General features: G+C 45.8%; 1 protein-coding gene across 21 annotated transcripts in view; it reads left to right on the plus strand.

Moving 5' to 3' along the window:
- Window positions 1-23,605, plus strand: part of FBRSL1 (fibrosin like 1) — a 519,147-nt gene that overhangs the window by 101,136 nt on the left and 394,406 nt on the right. The window contains exon 1 of one of the 21 annotated variants that reach the window (XM_083803996.1): window positions 1-23,605. This exon is cut by the window's right edge and continues 5,726 nt beyond it. The exons of the other annotated variants lie outside the window; for them this stretch is intronic. The gene's annotated coding sequence lies outside the window, so the exon portion shown is untranslated. 21 annotated transcript variants of the gene reach the window in all.

Genomic DNA, 23,605 nt, shown 5'->3' on the forward strand with positions numbered 1-23,605 from the left:
TCCTCAGCGTGAGGTAATAAAGAATTTGGAAAACAGGTCTAAACCAGAGCCCAGAAAAATATTGTCTTAGAAAATGGACTGTTCCCTTCTGAAAGGAGCCCTGAGTGGGACTCCGAGCTGCCTCAGCCCTGATCACTGTGAGGCAACGTGTCATAAAATTATCGGGCTGGGCTTAGCAGAATTGCCTGGATTGTTTAGGCCAAGCTGTTAAGAGCGAGGAGCAGAGCAGCAGCTTATTGAATCCACAACCTGAGCTCACCTTGGTACGTCTACGTTCCAGTTTAAAGAGCTCTCAGAATAGCTTTCCTGCGTGCCTCTCAGCAGCGCTGTGTGGGCGAATATATTCTTTTTAAGAGTTTGCTTAGGGATGCAAGTACGTGCTTTTTATGAATAAAGCATTTTTCAGAGCTGTGCGGCTCTGTCCCCCGAGCCGCAGGGGCTGGCTCCTGGAGCCCAGACGGCTGCGTCATCCCGGAGGCGTAGCGGGGAGCACCGTGGGGAGGACGGGTCCTGGGGGGGCTGCCGGGCTTCTGCAGGAAGCCAAAGAGCAGCCGACTGATCGGGAGTCCTCGGGGAGGGGCGGGGGGAAATGTCACGCGGAAAATAATCTGCAGAGCAGGCGCTGCGCATCAGTTTTTCCTATCGCTGCACTCTGGGTGTGTAGGTTTTTTTGTGTGTGTGTGTGTTTTTTAACGTTGCTTTTTGAGAATACAAGGCTTCCTCTGGCAGAGGATGGATGGATGTCAGGTTGACTTAAAAAAAAATATCTAAAATATTAGGCCAAGTTCTGTTGACGCATGGTGAGGCTGGGTTTGCTGTGTACTGGGGTTCTTACCATTGGGCTGGGTTCCTCCGTCTCCCCAGCACCTCAGGTGCTGGAGCCCCTTGGGCAATTGGTGTGGATCTGGGCAGGGTGCACAGGAAGCAGAAGCAACCAGTGGGAGAGCACAGCACAGGCGTGGAAAGGCAGAGGAGGATGCCGGGCATAGGCAGGAGTTAGGCTGTGTACATGAGACCGTACGTGGTGCTGTATCTTAGCTCAGATTTTAGGGCACAGGTTGTGATAGGGTTTGCTTAAGATAAAGGGTTTGCGCCTTCACTGTTCAGCTTCATTTGGAGGAAGGTATACCAGCTCTTAAGTGTTTTATTGTCTTTATTCTCCTTCAAACCCCTTCTCAAAAGGCAGAGAGCAGCCAGGAAAATGAAGCAAAACAGTTGCAAGCTGAAGCTTTCAGCAGGAACAGCTAGCCCAGGCACGTGTCCAGGCAAGTGACGTCCCGACTTGGAGAAGTGCCTGCCACTTCTGGTAGGGGTTGGCTCGGGATCCCGGGGCCAGACCTGGAGTTTTGAACCCTGCAGACGTTCCTGCTGATGCCGAGTGCTGAGCTGGGCAGGATCGTGTTCAAACAGCTCCATCTGTTCCTTTCCCCCAGGGTGCTGTTTTCATCCATCTCCTGTCCCTGAATGGGAGAAACATGATGCTTTTTCTTGTCTGTTTGGAAGAAGAGGGAAGGACAGGGCTGTGTGGGAGACACCCAGGTCAGGAGAAAAGGGCTTGGTTGCTGTTGTAATATGAAACAACAAAAGGGAACGCACTCCCATTTCAGAGCTGCTCATCTGTAAGCTGTGCTCCTGTCCCTATCACCCCTTGTGATCTAAATGATTTCAGCCACTTGCTGCAGAGTGAACGAATGGATTTTCCCTTTCCAGCATGTATTTGCTGCACAGCAATGATTCTGTCATAGTGGCGTCCTTGATGACATAGCACTGTCCTGTGTGTAGGAGTTTGCATATGAAGGTACGTCTTCAAACACAGATGTGCTAGGGAGAGTTAAGAGCGTTTGGTTTTCAGCAATGAAATGCGATGAAAATAATTTATTTGGGGTTTTCAGAACAGCGTGAGCAGGTGAGGTGCACAAATACTGCTGAGAAGGAGGTGAGGTGCCTCATTCCTTTAGGCCTTTGGTGTGGGTTAGTTATTTGGCTTTGGTATGTTGGTGAGTTTAGTGGTGCAAACTGTGGGATCTGTGTCGGAGTTTGGATGTGTGTAGCGCAGTATCACTCCGAAGCACCTCGTTACTCCATGCTCAGCAACGTCCAAACTTAAGATGTGCCAAAACCGTGTACACCAAACTGCCTTTATTGCAAATCAAAGTTTAAAAAGCCGTAAAACCTGATCATGCACGTTTGAGACTTTTCTGTTTTGCATAACTATTTCAGCTCCTACAAAGTCTCCCAAACAGCACGCCTTCCCGAGCCTACTTGATCGAGGCTTGCTTCCTCCTAGGCGCTGGCTGGTGGTGTACCAGGCAGCGATGGGGACTCTGCTGCTTCCACGCAGCCTTGTCTCGCTGTCTGGAGTGCAGGTTTTCAGCCTTTTCGGTCTAGAGTCTGTGGGTAATTGTCAAGGGGCCGTGAAAGTTGATTTAAAAACGAGTTTGTGTGTGCAGTAGAGCAGTGGATGTATATAGGAAAACTTTTAAGGTATCCACCAGAAAAGTGGCAAGACATTGCAATTTGAAAAGATTTTGAATTGTTACTTGATTAATCCATCTTCCCCCCCCCCCCCCAAGATTTCTGGACAAAAGTAAAGGAATATGAAATAGGCTGTGTTAGACATTAAATAATCCCCTCCCCTCATGCGAATACTTTGTTACAAATTTAAACTGAACCCTTAATACCATTTCTATTTTATATATGCATTCATTTCCTTTATTCCTTTTACGTTGACCAAAAAAGAGCCTTTCATGGGAGTTCAGAGAATTTATTTTAAATGATGTATTATTTACACAGTGGTAATGGCTCCTTTGTAAAGATGTCTTTTGAAACTTTTTAGCATGCATATAATCATTTAAATTCACACACAGAGACTATTTAAAACGTGTATTACAGTGTACATATGTATTTAGGGGCTTGTGTATATTATTTTATCCTAATGGGTAATCCATCTTTTCACTGTGTATTTAGGGACACCGAAATCCATGGATTATTCAGCAGTTGGGCATGCACATTAACTTTGCAAGCTGAAATTGAAATGAAATGTTTGTGTTTTAAGAACATACCAAAAAAAAGAGCAAATTAGTTTGTCTTGCAGCAATTTTGGGCAGGTGGACTCTCCAAGAAGCAGTCGATATGTATTGTGTGCCTAGAGCTATTTCCCTGATGCCAGACAAAATTAAAGATAAACCCCTTCCAATAAAATGTAGCGTTCTTACTCCTCAACCACGCTCTTTGCATTCCCTTCAGGTCCCAGACAGCGAGGAACCTGAGGAGTTATAATTGAAGAAGGAAGGTTTCTCTTAATTCTTGCAGTAGCTGTGCCTGCTAGGAAAGCAGAATAGCATTTGCTTTGTTTAAGGCTGCTGTCATTTGAGGAGTACTGGGAATTGGCGGGTTTGGAAAATGCTTCTTCATAAAGACTTAATTTTCAGGCTTCAGTCTGGTCAGCCTTTTGGATGGAGAAATAGCAGTGTCAAACTTGGTTCTGATCTCGTTTTGCATGTGTTTTCACCAAGACCAAGAAGAAGCGTGTTAAGGCTTTCTTTTTTTCTTTTCTTTTGCTTTTTTAAATAACGTGCAAAAACAACTGCTGACACTTCAGAAAGCTTTGCAGCCTTGAAATAATAGAAATTCTGCATTTCTCTTCATTTGCTTGTTTACTTCCATGAGTGCTAACATGAAAACAGGATCTCTCTCTCTCTCTCTGGAGAATTTGTCTGCTTCTCAGGCAATCTTGAAATGTAGATAATGATCAATGCTGCTTGCTCCTCAACAAACACAAAGCAGCAGCTTCTGGGTAATAATGGCCCGATATCTTGTTCATATTTAACAAAGCAGATCTTCATATTTGAGGTGGGGCAGGCTTATGGAATAGAAACACGCAGTCGGGGAAGCAGACTCCCAGCAGCCTGAGACACCCCTTTCCCTTGCTAATTCCTCCTTGGCACAGAGGAGCACTGGGTTCTCCTCGGGATGCTGCTTCCCACCTGAGTAGCAGCTCCTCTTAGGCTTTCAGGATTTTTTTTAGATGCTAATCCCCAACAGCTGTAACTGAATTTAGGACTGGAAGGGTGGCTGCAATCCACTAATTTATCATAAAAGAAATGTGACTTTTTTTCTCTCTGAAATCCCTTCAAATACTGGGTGAATGTGGGGATGGTAAAAAAAACCAAACAAAAACAAACAAAACAACAACAACAAAAAAAACACTGTAGAGCAGCTAAAAAATGAAATGCAGAAATGAATTTTGTTCAGTTATGGTAGCTGAACCGAAGCTTGTAAACGGAGTGCAGGTGCAAAGGAGCATCTTACAACCCTTGGACAGCAGCCTCTGTACATCGCCAGCAATCCTCCTCACATCGACTCTTTGATATGCAAAAAGGCAGTGGATTGGATTCAGCCATCTGAGACAAGACAGGCAGTTCAGGCAGGGAACGCTGGAGCGGAGAAAGCAAGCGTGTCCTGAAGAATGAGCCACTTGTACATTTGTACCTACGGAAATCAAGCAAGCAGATGTCTTTCTGATCACTTGTACTCCACAAATCTGTGATCTGCTGCTGTATAAGCAGCTAAGCAAGCCAGCTTCTAGAGGATCTTTTCATGAGATGGCACACAACTGTTAATCAGCATAATCTATTTCAAGGAGCTGGATGACGGGCAGGAGCAGAGCAAAGCAGTGGCTTTTGCTAGGTCCAGTGACCTGGGACATAGCCTCAGTGCGAGTTTGTGTTGGCCCTCCCTAAGTGGGGAACTGCCATTGCTGCTAACTGAAACGTTGGGATTTCACATGTGGCTTTCTTCTGTGTGTGTTTGTTTTTTTTGCCTTGGATATTTTTAGATTATCTTTCTGACTGGGCTGTTTGCTAGAGCTAAGGTGCTCACAGAGTTTCTGTGGGTGGCAACAGAGGGACTGCTATCATAGCAATATTTTTCAGCTCCAGGCTTGTACTATTATCTGCTGTGAACAGCAGATAGAGCAGAATAGACCATCAGTCCTGCTGATAAGAGAAATGCTATTCCCTGGGATTCTCTGCTGCTAGAAGAAGCTGAGCTTACTGAAGGGAAGACCCAAATTAAAAGTCATCATTCTGCTCTTTTGCTTTTTGACATAAACACTGTAATTAACTTTTACTCACCGTCAATTTTCATGTGCCCAATTCCGTGGAAATGTTAATGTAAGATACCAAAGGCACAGGCACTTTTCAGCTGCCAACCAAGTAGTGTATAGGTGTGTGTCCTGCAAAGTGCTTTAGGCTTTTGACACCAAGGCATTATTTCCCATTTTCCCAGATGTCTCAGAGGTGATAAGAAAAGAGGCAGTGCTATCAAACCACACAGCAGTGTCGAGCTTTTTGCTGTCTTCTGTGGGTCATTTTGATGGCTTTCTCCAAACCCAGCTGTTCTGAATTAAATGCTGTTAGGTAGATGTTAGAGCATTTGCCTTCTGCATGAGCAGAGGGAATTTTTCCACCCCCACTTTTCAGCCTACTATTACCACTACAAGAGGCTTGTCATCCTACACTTCTTAAGGAAGCCAGATTTTTGGCATGGGTTCAAACATATGTTTCTCTGCTGCTGCCTGTGCTCTCTCTGATCTGCCATTGGAAACCAGTTTGAAGTGATGCTCTTCCCTCGATTGCCTTCCCCCACTCCTGGTAAGCCGCGGGCGTTGCATTAAGGGTGACAGGTGGATTGACAAGAAAATTCCTGTCTCCTCAGACCACTGAACTTGTGTACTGTATGGCCGCTTAGTAGTTTTGTCAGCCTGTTCAGAATAAGTAAAACCTATAGCAAAGTTACCCTGGGCATCGGAAATCTGTACTAAAAAAATCATAAAAAAAAGGTATCTATTTGTTAATACCAATATTATTATTTAAAGAACGAGTGGAGAAATGATAGACTGTCCATTGGCTGCAGTGCATGAGTTTCAAGGACCTGAATTCCCATGTTAGCAATTTGTACGGGTTTGTGATGCTTTCTAGTCTGTGCGAATGTGACCTGCATCTAAATGAAAGCAGCTGGTGGAGGCATGAAGTGGAAAGCACGGTGTTTAAGCACATAAAGACTGACTGCTCCAGTGGGCAGACAGCGTCCTGGGACCTTTGTGTTCACAGCTTTTGGAAGTTGTTATAATAACTAATTTTGGGAAATAGTTAAAGCAGCAGAAGCTTTGCGCTGTGAATCTGTGACTGCCGAGCTCAGGTTGCTGCAGCCTGTAATGAAATGCCAATGAGAGGATGCTCAGGAGGTTCATTGAAGATGGTTTTTATTTTATTTTTAAATGTTTTTATGAAAAAAAAAAAATGGGAAAACCAAAAAATTTATCCATGGCTGTGTGAGAGCGCACACAAACTTTGTGCACTCTCAGATCAGCTAGCCGAGATGTGAGGGACAGAGCATACATAGTTAGTACCAGTTAGAAAATATTAGGGGATTTAAGCAGCTGCTGGAATGTGTGAGGTCAAGGATTATCATCACGTTTGGGTAGCCCTCCATCTTCTGAGGTTTTTATGGGTAACTTTATTTAAAAAGAAAAAAAAACACACTTCCAAAGTCCCAATAAACTGGCCTATAGGTTTTTGCTTTCCCAATTATGAGCTATTAGGATCTGTCTCTGTGCATGTCCATCCTCCGCAAAGGAGCCCACTGCTTCTCCCTGTCGATCCGGGCTCACAAGTGGGGTGAGTGCTGCTAGGATTCTCGCTCTGGCCATCGATCTGGCACCTCAGGCATGGCTTTGCCCCGGCACCTGGCTGCCAGCCCCGCGATTCCCATGGCCAGGCTGCTGCAGGAAGGCTTTGTTGCTCCCCGGTGCCTGAGGTGCTAAACTCCCCTCCATGGGCGCTGCGTTACAGTAATTGCAGGGGGCTCCAGCCAGTGACTGAGCTCACGGTGGCTTTACCAACCCATTTCTCACCCTAATCCCTCAGTCCTGAATTTACGCCTTTAAATAGGAAGCAGCTATCAAATGAACAAAAACGTACATGCAGGAAAAAGTCAAAACTCAGCAGTTTTAATCCTAGGTCTTCCCCCAAATTTGGGGAGCACAGAGGTGTTTGGGCCACCTCTAGCAGTTGTCAGTGGATTTGCTCCAGCTGTCAGGAGAACGTACCCCCTCCTGCTGCAGCACGCATTTGACAGACTGCGCAGTTCCCCGGAGCCTTCGCCTTACCTGGTGTGTGCATCACCTCTGCTCCTCCCTGCTAGCTGCTAGCAGGTGGATCACAGCTTCATCTTCCTGGAGCGGCTGAAACGGCAGGAAGCGTTTGTGCCAAAATGGGCCATTTTCAAGCATTTATTTATTCAGGGGTAAGGTTTTCAAGAAGCCTTGTAAGCGTACAGTAATGGATGCAGGTACACTGATGCATTTTCATAAGGCTTTAAGAAGACTTTTATAAGTAGATCTTGAATGACAGTGGCATGCTTTGTTTTTGAGTATTTGTAGTATTTGAGAAACGTTGGAAGAAAACAATTACATCAGGTTTGGTTTTCTGTGAGTTTTTTGTTTGTTTTTCCATTTTTTTAAAATTTATTTAGTGATATGTTTTATGTGCGTCAGCTAGCAAGGCTTGTTCACGAACTGATACACTTCCATGGCATTCAAAATCTTTGCAACAAAAAAAAAGCTTCGGTTAGCTCTTTAGCCTTTCATTCAAGTAAACAATAGTGTGCATAGCCAAAAATTTTGCTAGCAGGCAAAAGCCTGTTTTTAGTGATGCTGAGACAAACAATGTTAATTACATCAAAGAACCAACAGCATCCATTTACTCCCAATCTCCATTCGAGAGCTCTCAGACTGACTGTGGGGCATTGTTTGCAAATATGGCACTGTTGTCCATCCAGATGCATTGTTCGGTGCCGGGACCTGATGCAGTTTAAGGGATTTCACCTACCCTCTTTCGATCACCGTTTCCCCCCTTTCTTCCGTGGGTTTTGTCGCTGTTGGTATTCTCTGTGGCTGAAAGGGGGGTGGGGGAGTGGAATTTGAGGGAGGATTTTTTTTGAAAGAAGTAAAGATAAATATTTTCCAAATCATGTCAAAATCTGATACGTTTTTCAGCACTCTGACATTTCATGGTAGAGACAGGGTGGGGAAACACTGTGCTTGAGCAGGCTCATCACGGTGATTTATGTAACGTTAGCCTTGCAGTTAAGTGTCTATCTGCCAGATGAGGCAGTTGCATGCTTAGATACATTTTCCAAAGCCTTAAGTTTTTCTGTTCTAAAGGAACAGTAATAACAAGTTGATTGGAAAGAACAACAGAAAGAAACACCCATTTAAAAAAATCCATGATCTCTCAGTCCCAGGGGTGAGTGTAGGCAGGGCCTTGGCAACTTCTTTTTTTGGCAGCATCGTACCACCATGTTGCTTTGGGCAGTGGTCTATCAGATTTCCAGACGGCAGCATCAGCTCTAGCTGGCAGGCTTCACAGCTAGTGCACTGCTTAAAATGAAAGGAAGGCTCTTCAGAGAGAGAAGTAGGTGAGTAGTCTTTAAGTCCTCAGCAGTAATGACAGATGTTTTGGTTTATCACTGCAGAATATGGAGTGTTGCGATTTCCGTTTGTGCCTTAGGCCTAAAGTTGAAGTCTCATTTAAGTGTAGCTCCAAAAAAGTGTAAGGCTTTGTCCAACCGAGTGAGGTGGGAGGAAAATGGAAAGGTCTCGTTCAGGAACCAAAGCTCTTGACTCTGACAAACGCTTCTCTTTTTGTTCCGCTGATCCTCTCCAAGCCGAAGTACTGATGTTTCTTTCTGCTCGGTGCTCCTCCCGGCTTGACCTTTCTGCCCATACTAATAAAACGCTGCCCAGGTCCTTCTCCTCTTTCAAGCCTCTCATTGCTGACCCCTTTGGAAAAGATATTAAGCCTTTACTTTCTGCGCTCTGCTAGGTTGTTTGTTCAAGATGCAGCACGGACGTAATCTCTGGCTCATCTCTGGCTGTGCCATCCCTGAAGCCACTGCGTTTGATTAAAATGAGGACAAGGACCATCTTCAGAATTAGTGAGTGTGAATAGCAGGCAGGAGATTTGTCCTAGAAAAGTCAGTTGATTTGCTGAGTGGGGAGATCCCAGCCGAATCACTTATTCATTCATCCTTCCCTTACCCAGCCTGCCTTGGCTGCAGGTGTACTGATATCAAAAAGGCTGGTTACTCTACTGGTGGCAGTACGTGTTTGCTTTATCTTTAACCTGACAAGCCATTTGTGCTCCAGGGCATGTGTAAGAAGAATTAAATGCAAACAGTCAGAGTCCTCTGCAGGTTAGAGACAAGAAAGGTAGTGCGAAGGGATTAAGGATTAAAGGGAGAGCAGCCATAAGCGGGATGGAAGGTTCATTTATGCACTTGGCTCCAACTAGATAAATATTTATGAGCAAAGGGAATGGATGATTGTAAGAATGTCTGGGGTTTGTATAAGCAGAGCAAACACAAAATTCTTGAAGATTTTGGCACTATTGACTTTCAGAGATTTTTTTGGCAGTTTGAAGGGGTTAGTAGCACAGATCTCATTAAAGCCCTAATTAGCTAGATATTTATGGCCACTCCAATTCTCTTCTGAAGTTTGAAAAGATTGTATTTCTTGGCTGAGCTGTACTTGATATGCTTTTGATATTCTTTTTGCTTGCTTTCCTTCAGAGTAAGTTTTCTATTCATGGATATTCCCTATGGCACGCGTGCCATGGTGCTACCTTCACTGCAGAGTGCATTTTCAGATTTATTGTGTACTTACTAACAGAATGAGCAGTACAAGGTGAGAGGGCTGTAAGGCAGTCAGGGGAGTGGGAAATGTTTTGGCGATGCAGATGAAAGGGAAATTCTTTGAAACTGATGTTGTAACGCTAGTCCGTGTTCCGGCAGAGTTTCAGGGAGGTATTTGGGCAAAGGCAGCGGGGAAGAGAAGCATGTTTATTGTTTGCCTTGAAGTATTAAGTAAGTATCAGAGAGGATGTGCCTGCACTTGAAGTGATTTGGTGCTTTGGCTTCTTGACTGGCAGCTGTCATCCGTATGGTTTCAAACATCTAGGTTGCATTTAACCTGCCAGCTTTCGCTAGACAAGATAAAGGCTTTACACTGACGTGGCTAAAAACATGGGCAGGTATCGAGAAAGCTCATTTATATCGCTTTTGTGATTAGTCATCTCATGAAAATACTCAGAAACTCATTTTACAGAGATGAGTCAAATCATCGCTGCAGGAGAGCTTAAACAGAGCGTTTGTGGTGCAGCCATGCAGCTGTACAGCTTTCAGAACCGCTGCGGGAGCAAACAGGAATGAAGGTTTGCCTGCTCCGGAGCACAGCCTCGCTTCACGAGTCCTTGTGGCTGCTCCTGTCAGGCGGGATCAGGTGCTTGTCACTTCGGTGACACCAGAGGCGCTGAAAAATGACACGGCCACATTTGCTCTGTACTTCCCTTGGTGTTCACAGGCAGCAGTGACGGAGAAAACGTAAGAATAAAAGTCGCCACTGAGAGCAAACTCCTTACAGAGTTGTACAGGACTGACACGAGAGAGCTGTCAGTTCTTCGGGGCTGGATGTTGGGGTGAAGTTAGCAGCTGGGACCTGCTTGCCAAAGCAGGCTGGTTTCCTCTAAGCCATTCCTGCCAAATATAAAGAAAAGCAAAACCCTCCTTCAACCTCCGGGCACACTCGGTGGTGGGGATGAGGTGCTACTCCAGCTCTCTCTGCTGTGTAAGATGCAGGACTGCCATTTTGTGTTGGTTTCCTACACCACCATGAATTTTCCAACAGCTTTATCGTGCTGCTCTCATGAGAAATTCCAGGTTGTTGCCCCAGAAGTTTAGCCAGAGCTATCTTTATAAAGTTCTGGGAAGCGGGAAGGTTAATCTCAGTGCAGATTTAATTTCTCTAAATTTGGGGGGAATTAGAGACAGCTGTTACTCAGCTAATAGTAGGTGATCTGGTTAAACTTAATTTGTATGCCTTTATTTCTGTCCTTAGCAGAGGGTCTCAGCACTGACAAGAACCAGTCAGTCACATCCCCAGTGTTTTGTAGGTGAAGTTGCTTTTGTTTTCATCAGTGCTCTGGATCCATCAATGTTATTTCAGTGTTAAGTAGATGCTGCAATACTTCAGACATGAAAGGCACGACATTTCTCCAGCTGGATGCTGTATCAGATTGTTGTTTATATGTTTTGGTATAAACCTGTTGAAGATGGGCTTACAAACTGTAAGTATTCAGGGACCCCACTTTAGGTCATCAGTCACACGAGGAAGAACAAACCCCTCGGAGACAAAGATGGATGAGCCTCGCTCCTGAGTCATCCCTGCCTTTGTGTGGAGGTGAGACTTCACAGCAGACCAGAAATCCTTTTAGAAAGGTCTTACTGCTGCAGAAAATAGGCATCTTTCTTCACAATGCATGGAGGCAGCAAAAATACGTTTCAGCTCACATTTTTCCTCGCGCTGGCTGTTTAGACTCCTGAGCAGCATTTAGAGTACATGGTTTCCGGATCTTAGGTTTGGAGTAGTTCAAGATCAAAGTTATTCTAAAGGTTAAGCTACATGTGATTTTATGCCATCAGGAGCACTTCTTAAAGAATAAAATTTGCTTTGATTGGGAGCTAGCAGCAATCTGAGAGACAAATGGTATCTCTTGGCCTAGAAATTTTCATCGACTTCAGAGCTGTGCGAGCGCGGTGCCGGGAGGTGGTCCCCTCTGGGGAGGAGGGAGGAGCAGTGCAGCGGCAGGCACTGGTGTCCCGAGGGCGGACACTCAGTTAAGACCCAGAGGATTCAGCTGCGTGTGTTTGGATATTGTGCCATTTCTTCAGAGCATTCCCCCCATCCCTTTTCTCATGTTAGCTTGTCCTTTGGGGGCCCTGGTAGGGCTTGTGGAAACGTGGTGCTGGCTGTGGCTTTTCTAGGAGGCTACGATCAGCAGGAAGAGTTGGAAGTTATGGTATTTCGATACAGAGAAATGTGATGGAAGCAGGAAATGAGGAGCATGGGGTCTGGTTGGTGGGAAGTGGAGGTGCTGCTTGGTTTCCTGGTCCATCCCTTTGTGTCGGTGTGGAGGAGTGGGTGCAGCCCAGCACTGCTCCTTGTCGTCTTGTCTGGATTATGTCCTGCCCCTTCTCCACCAGAGGAGCAAGCTCCCTTTTGCAGTGTCCAGTTACATGCAGAAAGAACTACTGAATAACCCCAGAAAATACCTTGCAATCAGCAAGCATACTCTAAAAACATCTTATTTCCTTGCAGTAGTGCCGCAAAGCGAGGCTGTGCAGCACAGCTGCAGGCAGGGTGAGGCTGGTAGCTGTGAGCAGTGGGGCACATCTTGCACAGCCGTGTATCTGTGCTGCCGTGCTCATCTGGAGAGCATTGTTCTCACCGCGCTTGGATCTCCTCACGTTGCAGACACTCTAACTCTATCACGCCAGGGTTAGGGGACCCCACTGGGAAGAGTTACGAGGACCAGCTGCTCTGCGCTTCAAAGGCACAACCCTGGATGTTTGTCTGGGCTGGAGAAGGCCACTCGGCGCAACCTGGAGGAGCTGCTTCGGGGAGCAGGAGCTCTCCCTTCCTACCCGGCCACGCTGCCTGAGCCCCCCTGGCCTCAGCCGTGCGGCCCTGGGCTCTGCAGGGGAGGTGGCAAAGCAGGCAGCTGGATGAGGGGCCCTTGGACACTTGAAATCAGCTCGAAGCTGTCTGCTAATGGCAAGGTAGTTGGTAGCTGGCAGTTTTCTCCAAGGTCTCTCGCAGTCAGCTGTGAAAGCCCCAGATATTTGATTGAATGCATTTTGAAGTGGAGTGGTTTTGTCCCATCTTTCTTATTTTGCTAATGCGGATATTTAATAGAAACAGCACGAGAACTGGGTTCTGAACCGTCAGGCAGGAAGGTTTCAAAATAGGGCAGGCAAAAAAAGAATCAGCTTTCAGAAGGTATGTTTGTACTAGGTCCTTAGCATGGCACTGTTTAACTTCTTTTAATCAGTGACCCAGGGGGAAAAAAAAATAGCACCATTACTCAAAGTCCTCCGATAACACACAGATTAGGTGGAGTGCAAGATAAGGAACAGGACTGGAGTGACTGGGATTGCTTTGCGAACAGCGTGTTCTGGCGTAATAAAACGCCCTGCTCTGGGGATGAAATGAGGGCCCTTGGTGTATAATGAGGAGATGGAGGGTGGATTGCTGCCTCCTGAGAAACGGCTGAGCCTGAAAGAGGCACGGGTGTCAGGACGGATAACCATCTGAATCGGGGTTTTCACAGCCTAGCTGTGCCCAGGATTATCTAATCCTTGAATGTATAGACAGGGGAAGGCTGGGCTGAGCAGGTCTGAGGTGGTTACGTCGCCCTGTGTTGGGCATTGGCACGAGTGCAACTTGAACACTGTATCCCAGCCTGGCGCTTGCCGTTCAGGAAGGACGCTTAAAAGTTGGAGAGACTTCAGGAAAGTGTCATGGGAATTGTTAAAGAATAGGAAAATCTGTCTTGCAGGGAAGGACTCCAGGAGCTCTGGCTATTTTGTCGTAGGAGGCTGAGGGGTGACACGATTACAATTTATAACAACCTGTATGGGAAGAGCAGCGTGGTAATAGAGGGCTCTTCGTCTGGCAGTCGGAGCAGTGACAAGATCCAGTGGCTGGAAGGCTGTAACACTGATACATTTAGATTGGAGATAAGCTGTAAAATTGTACCAGGATGAATAATTAACCGCTGTAGCAGTTTATCAAGGATCACGATGATTCCATCTCTGGGTGTCTCCGAAATCAACCTTTTAAACACAAGGCCGTGGTTCAGTCTGGGATTAATCCAGACAAGTCTGGTGGTCTGTGTTGGTTTGGTAGCATACCTGCAATGAGGAGTTGGGAGGCAGTATATTTTTATATTAAAAATAGTCTGGAGATGAATTCTGTCTTGATTTAAACCTGAAGAATCAGTGCTGGGTATCTGAATATGAAAGCACCTTGTGCCCTCAGCATTTTTCTACCTGTTTCTCAGAGGTCTTGAACAGCTACGGCTTGCAGGTGCTGCTCCAGCCCTCGCTAGGAAAAGTGCACTTCTGTGGTTGGTTGCATACCAAGGGAAGTGGAGCTCCCTTTCCCTGTCATGCTGCTTCTCGGCATTCAGCACCGCTGGGAAAGCAGGGTTTGCTCTATTTTCCAGGACATTGCGGTTATGTTCTGTGAGCTGATGGATGCTCGGTAGGAGCCTTTGAAATGTGAGAGATGGGAACACTTAGCACCTTTGATGCATTGGTCCCTTTTGTTCGCGGTGAGGAGGGCTTGTATTGAACCACGCTGCTGTATATTTGTACTGAAGAATTATCTGAGCCTTCACTTTTTACCTAGCGGTGGAGGACCCCGTCTGTCTGTCTCTAGATCTGGCGTTTCAGGGGAATCCATTAGCAGCTGACTTGAGAGAACACTGAGATAGGGGTGCATTAAAATTGCTAGGGCTCTGAGCGTTCAAACCTCCAACTTCATTGAGGTTGGTGCTTGTTTTGCTTATATGTCACCAAGTGGGGCATGACTCAAATTCAGCCAGCGCTGTTATTAGTGCTGGAGCGAGCCTTCGGCGGGCTATTTTTAGCAGCTGGGGCTGTTGTTGAGAGCTTGCAATTGCTAAAAATGCCTTGGAATGATTTCACAAGCGATATTGTCTGTGGTGGAATTTGCGCACCAGCTGTCTGTCTTCAGGCCAGTTGATTGTGTTGACACGTCTTCCCTGCGATTTGTCATCTCTGACTCCGGCATCGCTGCGGCTGTGACAGGCGCGCTATCAGTGTCTGATGGGAGAGAGTGACTGAGTGGGTAAGTGACAGCAGCAGCCTCATTACTGACAGCTTGGGAAACACGGAGCTTGCAGAGAGATCTTTGGCCTACGTCGATATTTGATTTTTCCTTTCCCACCCTGTCTCATGAAGCGCGCGCGTTGTTGCTGCCATCTTCCATGGGAAGGATCTGATCCATGGCTGGGGCTTCTTGGATCCTCAAAGCAGTGCTTTTAAACTTTTTCCTGACTCGAGTGGCTTCCTCCAGGCAGAACAGCCGCTGGGTTTTGGTGCGGGTGGTGCTCACCTCTCCTAAGGTAGTGGTTCTCACACGGCTCACATTTCTGGAAGGATTATGCCCCAAGAAACAAGACGTAATGGTGGGATCACTGGAAACTCTGATTCCATTTTTGACTTTGCCGCTAACTGCTTCTGAAGGCTGACTGTGTTTGATTCAGTTTTCCCGTTAGAAAGGTTAAATGACAGCTATGAGATTTGTACCTGAAGTGATAAATGTGTTGGAACTGATTACCAGCTGCATGCCCTGGGTAACTTCTAGCCTGCAAAATAAAAAAGACTTGCTGATACTTAAGTGCCCTCACTCACATACGCCTAACCTGTACAAATGTGAAACCACGTCTGTAGCTATTTCCTGAGTCAAATTACTAGTTCAGTTAGTGAAATAAAGGGGTGTTAACTCTTATCCAGGGATTTTAAGGTGTTTAAGTCCTGGAAATACAGAATCATGGCACACCTTTGTGTTATGCAGCTGAGAGGTGAATCAAGGTTGCAGTGATTAAATTCATTTCATTTTTTTAAAATTTTTTAACAAATCTGCTGATGAATGCACACAGAACAAAAGTTTCAATTCGCAGACCTTCGAAGTAACCGTTTGCTATTGTCTCTTAAGTTATAATCTGAAATACCCCACCATTTCTTTTAATGTTGCACATATGTGGATTTCAGATAAGTGTAAAAATACGCAAGTAAGGCAAAGAAGCAGCCAGAAATGATTTATAATGCTGTAGTCATTTTACCTCCTGAGACCTCGATTCAAATCTTGGCCCAAGCCTGAAGAGGAAATGAGTTTGGTTTTATACTAATTCGTAGTGGATTTTTGTCCACGTTACAGAAATGGTGTGTGGCTTATCTGGCAGTCAGAAACCTTCCTCAAGCAAAGGCTGAATTAGAGTGTGTGTTTTAATAGGGCTTAGCAGGGGAACTTGTCTGTCTGGGGGAAGCTTCGACCCATTCTGAAGCACTTGTCTTTATAAGCACTAAGTTTGCCAGAAATTAAAAATAAAGGGAGGGAGAGGAGGAAGGTGGGAGACAAATTAAGCAGTTGTTAGGGGTTGTATATGTAATTTGCTATGGAAGGAAGCACAGCCTCTCATCGTGAGTCTGTAATGGTGTTTGTACAATCCCGGTTTTTATATATAGTATTGTATTTCTGTTCTTTAGCTCATGAGTTTGGCCACATGAAAGAGCCTCTGTTCTAGCACAAAGAGGTCTTTTTATTTGCACGTCAGTCTGAGCCAGACACCGAGCTGTCTGTCTGGAGGTGAGGGGACTGTACCAGCAGCAGTGAGGAGCGCCTCAAAGTCCCACGCACGTGGCTCCTAAATAATTCAGCTGGCAGGTAGCTGGCGCTTCCGCCTGCTCTTTGAAACGAGCCTGTTATCTGAGAGACTGCTTGGGGCTTTCTGGTTCGGAATTCTTGGAAGGGATTGCAGAGGAAGGTGTTTGAATAGTGGCTGAAATGATTTATACTGGGGAGCGCGTCTGGGGCTGGGGGGTGCTGGAGCCTCACGTTGCAGAGGTGAATGGAGGGTCCTGGGTGCTACAGAGCTGTGTGTCCGTCCTGGTGCCAGGCTGGAGGGTCCCCACCGCTCTTCTGCTGTGTGTCCGTCCGGGTGCTGGGCTGGAGGGTCCCCACCGCTCTTCTGCTGCATGCATGGAAGCTGGGGGTGAGGAAGCTTCGAACTCCTTTACTGCCCTCAAAAGAAAGACATCCCTGCCTAGCCTGTGCTTACTATTTGGAAACTGACCTTTATTGAAAAATGATCTTTACTATTCCCTTTCCAATGTCTATATTCGCTTCTTGGCTCTTCCTTTCTTACCCACTCTTCTTCCTTTCTTACTCATTCTTACCTTGACTGGAGACTGAGATTGTGCATGGACTGTGCAGGCAGCCTCAGATCATGCATTTCAATGTTAGGGAAAGTTCCCAGAGGAAATACTACGGGGAGCAAGCAGCAAGGTGAGGGGAAACCAGGCAAGGAAGTTATGTTGGACTGAGTGACTGAGGAACTTGTCAGAAATTCTGGAATACAACTACCCCCTGCTGCCAGGGAGGTGATTTTGGACCTATTTTGGGGGTGCCTCTGACTCTTTTTGTCACTTGGCAAATTAACCTCGTGGTATGAATCCAAACACTGCTGGAGAACGAAGAAGAAAAGCAGCTTTTGGAAGGTGCTTGTTAGCAACTTGTAGCTGCAGTTCTGTGACTGGTTGGCTCAGCGCTCTGTGCTGGGATCGGAGTAGCAGAAAGCTGTTTGGATGGTTGGTCATGTTTTTAACCTGTTAATATGACTAATTTCTGAGCTAATCATGTGTACATGTTGCTTTTAGTTTGGGCAAGCCTCTGTGGCCCAAAAGGTTGTTTCAGGTGTGTTTCGGTAATCTGTAGGAACAGACCTACCTGGATTTTTTTCCCATCAGGGAGAGCTTCCAGATGGAGCAGGGGATCTGTGTTCCTGGCACACAATATCTGCTTGCGTCCTTGTGGTTGCTGGAAGGAACAAACTTGAGTCCTGTGCATCCTCAAGTTGGATATGTACGGGTTCGTTTGTTTAACAGGTTACTTACACTGCGGGTTTGTCTCTTAGGAGTGGTGCCTGTGATTAGAACAGGAAATGCAGTGGTATATCTTAACAGATAGATGTGAAGGTGAGTGCATCGGGTTTTCCTGCTTCTAAAGCAGTGTTTGCTGTTTGGTTAACTCTGTGCATCTCTGAGTGTGTGCTAACTTATGAGTTAATCCATTTGATCTGTTATGAAGAGATTCTGACCTTGAGTTTTATGTATAGGCCTTCTATCAGTACACCCTCTTCCCACCTCATAAAAGGCACTTGGAAGAAGTTGCACGGATAGAAGTTGCTTATTCAGATTTGTAGCCACTTAATACAAGCTCTCTCTGGTAAGAATGACTGGAAATCAGTATATACTTTTTACCGTGGTGTCCTTAAATATCCTCAGCACTTGAGCAAAGGCTCATTTATTTAAAAGTTTATTTAAGGAATATGAGAGAATTTGGATTTGGTGACCTTTTTCAGTCAAACTCTTGTGGAGCTTCATCATCTCACCTGAATGAGATGCTTTGACCTTTATCGGGAATTAGAAACCTCTTGACCCTAAAGAAGAATCCAAAAAATCTACTTCTTTCAGAGTAATTACAAGTATGTAGAGAATGTCTCTATATCATAGCAGCACCCTTTCTTTTTTAATTGGAGTAATTTGCTTTACCCAAATATGTGCAGATTCTCAGAATTATTAAAGCAGGCTCAAGCGAAAGAAAATTCAAGTAGTTGCAGAAAATGCATTTTTCACTATATACCAGTTTTTGTCATTTACTTTCTTCACAGTTAAAATGCTTCCCTGTGGAAACCAGATGGGAGTAACCAGCATGGTTATTTACACAAATAACTTAAAACATGCATCAGAAAAAGAAACGATCTGTGGCACAGCCATTACCATGCAGGATCGAGCTTTACAGGCAAAGATCCATTTTTCTCCTGTGAGGAGGTTACAGGGGTCTTAAGGCAGTGAAATTCTGTTTCCTTGCTGTGTTCTAAACCCAAATACGAAGTAAAGCAGCTAATTCTGCAAAAGCATTCTTCGGGGAGGAAAGGGCAATCCACACTGAGTAAATTCAGCCGAAGTGGATGATTTTCCCTTCCTCTGCTGCATACATGTATTTTTACTTCCTTGGTTTGTTAGGTCTATAGGCCTTAATAAACGCCTTAATTTTCGTGCGGTTAGCTTTAATTCACAGTTCTCCTTTTTATTTTATTTTCTTTTATTTTGTATATTCCTTCATCTCGGTAACCAACAAGCTGCATTAATCCTTTCTGTATACACAGATTCATAATCTGTTGTTGAAAGTATTATCCTTCACTTCCAGGGATCAAATGTCAGAAGCATGCAGTGGGGTTTGGGATTCTCCCCTCCCTTCAGACTGCCGTAGGTTATTCGGTGCTGGCTGATAGCGGGCGGCGGTGGTGCGTTGGATGTGGGATCAATCACACTCTTCCTTAAGTACTTGTATAGCCGGTCTGAAAACTTTGTAGCCCAACCTAATGGTTGTAATGTTGTGGTGAAGAGTTACTCCTTTTTTAACAGCTAAGAAACAAAGGCAGAGAGACTAGGGATGCAGATTCATCATCCCAGTGGGATTTTGCAGCAGCTGAAGGTGATTTAACTGTGATCAATGGATAGTTTACAGTAATCCACGAAGTTATGAACGGCAGGGGCTGCGGGCTGGGTAAGCTCTCTTCTGTCAGCTGCACTTGGAGTGGTAAATTCCAGCAGAAGGGCAGGGAGGAGTCAGATGGTAGCTCTTCGGGCCGCCGTAATTAAATCCACCCGAGAGCACGGATCTGGAGCATTAAGGACACACCTGTGCACCGTTCCGCACCGACTCTCACAGCTAAGCGGATAACCCAGCTAGCTCAGCGCGGGGCAGGCTCGTGGGAGCAGCACCCAGTGCGTGGATCTGCACTGCTGCTGCGGTGCCGTGGGAGCGTGTACCTGATTTCCTGCCTGACTTTGGCACCTTGTGTTAGGAAGGCTGCTGCCGTGGCACGTTGTGGCTGGCAAGGAACTGGCCAGCCTGAAATGAAGCCACTGTGCATCACAGCCCTGCAGTGTCTGACGGTGAAACCTGCGTCGCTCCAGCCACCCGTGAAACCATCCCAAACAAGCCCTGGAGTCCCCCTCTGTGCCTTTCCAACGCTGGTACTCCGGAAGCATCGTGTGTTCTGCTTTGTTTTGCTAGGTGCTTGCTCTGCCTGGAGCCTTGGGAGGGGCTTTGGCAATGTTTTTGCTGTGATGGTTCTGAAATTTCAGTCTCGATTACTTTCAGCTGTACTTCTCTGAGAACTGTGCTTCCACTGTACACGCACGCTAAATTGTTTGGAAGGACTGCATATGCCTCAGGATCAAAATGCAACAGGAAACGTCAGCAGCATGTCTAAATAAACATCTCTGTCTCTTTTACAAGAGTGTTTAGCAGCTCTGTTGGCAGATGTTTCTATAAAATGTTAAAGACTGTGCTTTCCAAGCCTCCAAAATGTTTGTAATCCAGTAAATAGAAAAGGACAGGGAGACCAGCCGAGGAAGGTATGTCAAATAACAGGAGTGCCCTGAAGAACAAGTGGTTCTTCAGAAACACAAAGTGAAACTAGGTCCTGTGGATTGCTATTTCATTGATAACACTGGATTTTAAAATGGATTTTATTACTGGAGTGCATTGGTTTTGCTGCACAAAAGTGAAGTATGTGGGTAGGGGTTGGTTTAAGGCAAGTAAGGGGCTTTGTGATTGTCCTGTAAGCTGAATATATCAGGAGGTTATACGTGCATCTGAGCCTGAGTGACGTTTAACAAATATATTTATCTTATTTTAGAAGTACAAAACCGGAGTAGAGCTTAGTGTTGTTTTTTCTACATAGATCCTTTGCATCCTCTTAAAATGCTAATTTATTTTTTTTATTCTTTTTGTTTTGCTGTGCTAAAGGGAGAAGGGCTTTGTCTTTCTTTTACAGTTCCTCTTTGTTTTCTGTCTCTCCGTTCCTTTATCACACTGTGTCTCAGCTAGGGTTCGGGTTATCATTTCTTGGAAAACTTTTCAGCGACCACTGGCAGAAGCGCCTTGCCCTCAGCTTCTCCCTTTGTGCTCTCAGCCTCGTGTCAGCGCTGCCACCTCTGTGGCTGCCCGCTGAACTGGCCCAGCATTGCTCCGGAGGGAGGGAGGAGGAAGGTGACCAGCAGCCCGTCGAGGCACAGGTGGGACCAGGAGCGGGGATGGGGTCCCCGTCTGCCACTCAGTAACGGTGGCCCTCGCGCCAGCACCTGTCCCTGGCCAGCAAAGACAGTCAGTGCCTTAATGCTAATCTTCCTCGCTGCTTCTGCAGTCTCCTTTTTTTCTTTCAAATGCTTAAAATGCCAAACCTGTGATACTGTGAAGTACCAAGAAGTAAGATTAGATAAGGGGAAGTAGCAAGCTGAGGACAGTGCTGGTAGCGGATGCCTGAAGGAGCCTTGCAGCAGGCAGCAGCGGGGCCGTCTCTGCTGCTGTCCCCACACTGCTGGCCTCGGAGAGGATGCTCTGTGCCCCTTGTGGCTCCTGCTTGGAGCTTTAGCACCTGCAAAACCAAGGAAAGGATAGTTGGCTCGTTTTGTGAGGCAAGCTGATCCCTCTGAATGAAAAGTGGGTCAGGCTCAGAACAAGGATTGAGTGCTTTGTCTACAGTACAAGGGTTTTAAAAGTATTTAAACACTTCTCTTGCCATTTGTTTTACAATTGCTGGATTTGTTAATAACTTAGCCCCTTGTTCTGGTCTTGATATTTAACTCCCAAACTCCTGACTCCTCTGTTAAGTTTGACCTGTGAACCTTAAGGCCGTTTCTATAAGAGCTCATTAGTTGTTTGTTGACTGTGTATTTATTTATTTGTACACCCGAACTGCTGAGATACAAAGAAAAGAAAATAAGGTTAATTCTTTGTGGTTTGTAATAGAAATAATTGGTATTGGCACCTACTGAACTTCCCATGTTTTAACAATCACAGAGCTTTCATGATGGGCTCTTAAGGGAATTGAAAACAAAGATAAAAATTTTCCTAGTGGCGTCTTTGTAGAAGGTGCAATAAATGTGCGACCTGTAGCAATAACAGAAGATAGTTAATGCTGAACAACAACAAAAAGGATGCTCTAATCTGCAGAGTTCCCAGAGATTCTGTCCTTTTTCAAAGATTCCCATTCACTTGAATTTTCTTGGTCAAATGCCCTCTGTGTGTAGAGGCAGTGACTTTCTGCTTCGCTTGGTTAAAAACTTGATTGAAAACCGCCGGTGGTTTATCTGCAGTGTTTTCCTTTTGACATGCTGTAAAGCCAGGTAGGGAGCAGCACGAAGGACTTGTGCGATGCTGCCGAGCAGCTCAGCAGAGGGGAAAGGCACACGAGCAACAGTCGATGCCTTCACCCCTCAAGTGAAAGAATTGAGAATGGTGCCTGGGAGCCTTTGATCCCATTCTTGGGGATGGGTTCCTCCAAATGACAGACACAATTTTAAAGCTCCTTCTAACCCCCCAGCCTTGACACAGCTGGGTTTTGGTATTGAGTGGACATTCCCATAGGAGCCATCGTGTGATCGTATCAGGCTAGCATATGTTCCCTTCTGGCTTGGGCACGCCAACCTTCAGGAGGAAGGCAAGGTGGATAGGTGGGTATGTGTTTTCTTAAGCCGCAATAGCTCTTTCATCAGATTCCTGCTGATTTCTGTGTAATTTTTTTTTTCCCCAGTTGGCATAAACTGAGTTAAAGCTTGTTCTCTCTTTTCCACCCGTGTGACTTTCTGTACCTCAGTGGAGTTAACAGCTGAACAAAACCATGGAGTGAATGCAGAATGGGATGCTAGATGTGATAGGAGACACCCCGCTTGTTCTCTGGGACAGCTCGCTATTCCTGCTGTTACCTCATATTCTCATTTCCTTACTGCCAAATCATCGCTGCAGTGCTCGAAACGGAATTGAGAAGAATCTGCGCGTGGCGTCCTGGTGGCAGGAGAGGAGGAAGGAGCGGCCTGTGCCGTAGCTGGGAGGCCGAGCTTTAAGAGGCTCTAAGCCGTGGAATAACATGTTGGTTTTGACTGCCGGGTGGTGCCGGGAGGGCGTCATGCAAGGCTGAATGTAAAAACAGAGGTGGAAAATTCAGGCTTTTGAATGTAGGGATTAGCTTTTGGGCAGGGAAGGAAATGCGATACCCTCTGCTTTGAACCTACCCCAGGAAAATAATTTTGCATATTTCTGTGGCATTGCTAATGGTTTCTACAAACAAAACAAGTGTTTACCCAGCTCTCTCGTGGACAAGAAGCTCTCAGCCCGCAGTGCCCTGAAGTCACTTAGCTGGCCGCCTGTTTCCACGGCGCGTAGCTGGCTTTGCAGCCTCTGAAGAGATTTGAAGTCCGTGTCGCTGCACTGATATGTCACTTTATCTGTCAGCCAGGAGCCTCTTCTGTCCTCTTTGTACACATACGCGCATGCTGGCCAGATGGTGCTGGATTTGGGTGCCATCCAAAGCAGCGCATTGGAAAGGCCAGGTTATGTGTCATATTTCAGGAGCCAAGAAGAGCTGCCAGTTCTACTCTTCTGGTAACAAACAGCTTGACTTAATGTATTGATCGTGTTGTCTCTGCTATTCTCAAGCTGGTTTTTATCTAAGACACTCAAAAGGATGTGAGGTTGAAGCTGGACAAATCCCACCTGTTGCCTCCTATGTAGCTAATATCTGCATTTGCATTTATTGTGTGTCCAAGAAAAAAAATAATCTTACATCTACCACCAGGGTTAAATCCTTTCTAGTGTCAGGAGATTTCTGTCGTTGTGTTCGTTCTCTTGGAGCACTGTGGCCGAGGGCCTGGGAGATGTAGAATCTCCTCCTAAATTTGCCAGAGGACTTGTGGAAGATTTGGGACAAGTTGCTTTGTATTTGTTCATTCCTCATCCTGTAAAATTGGGGGGTCAAAATGCTGATTCTCAAAGCATCGTGCTTTAAGAATTGCTAATGAAAAAGGCTTGATAACAACCAAGCAGCAG

This window comes from Anser anser (assembly GCF_964211835.1).
Source record: "Anser anser genome assembly, chromosome: 18".
In the NCBI taxonomy this organism is placed as follows: domain Eukaryota; kingdom Metazoa; phylum Chordata; class Aves; order Anseriformes; family Anatidae; genus Anser; species Anser anser.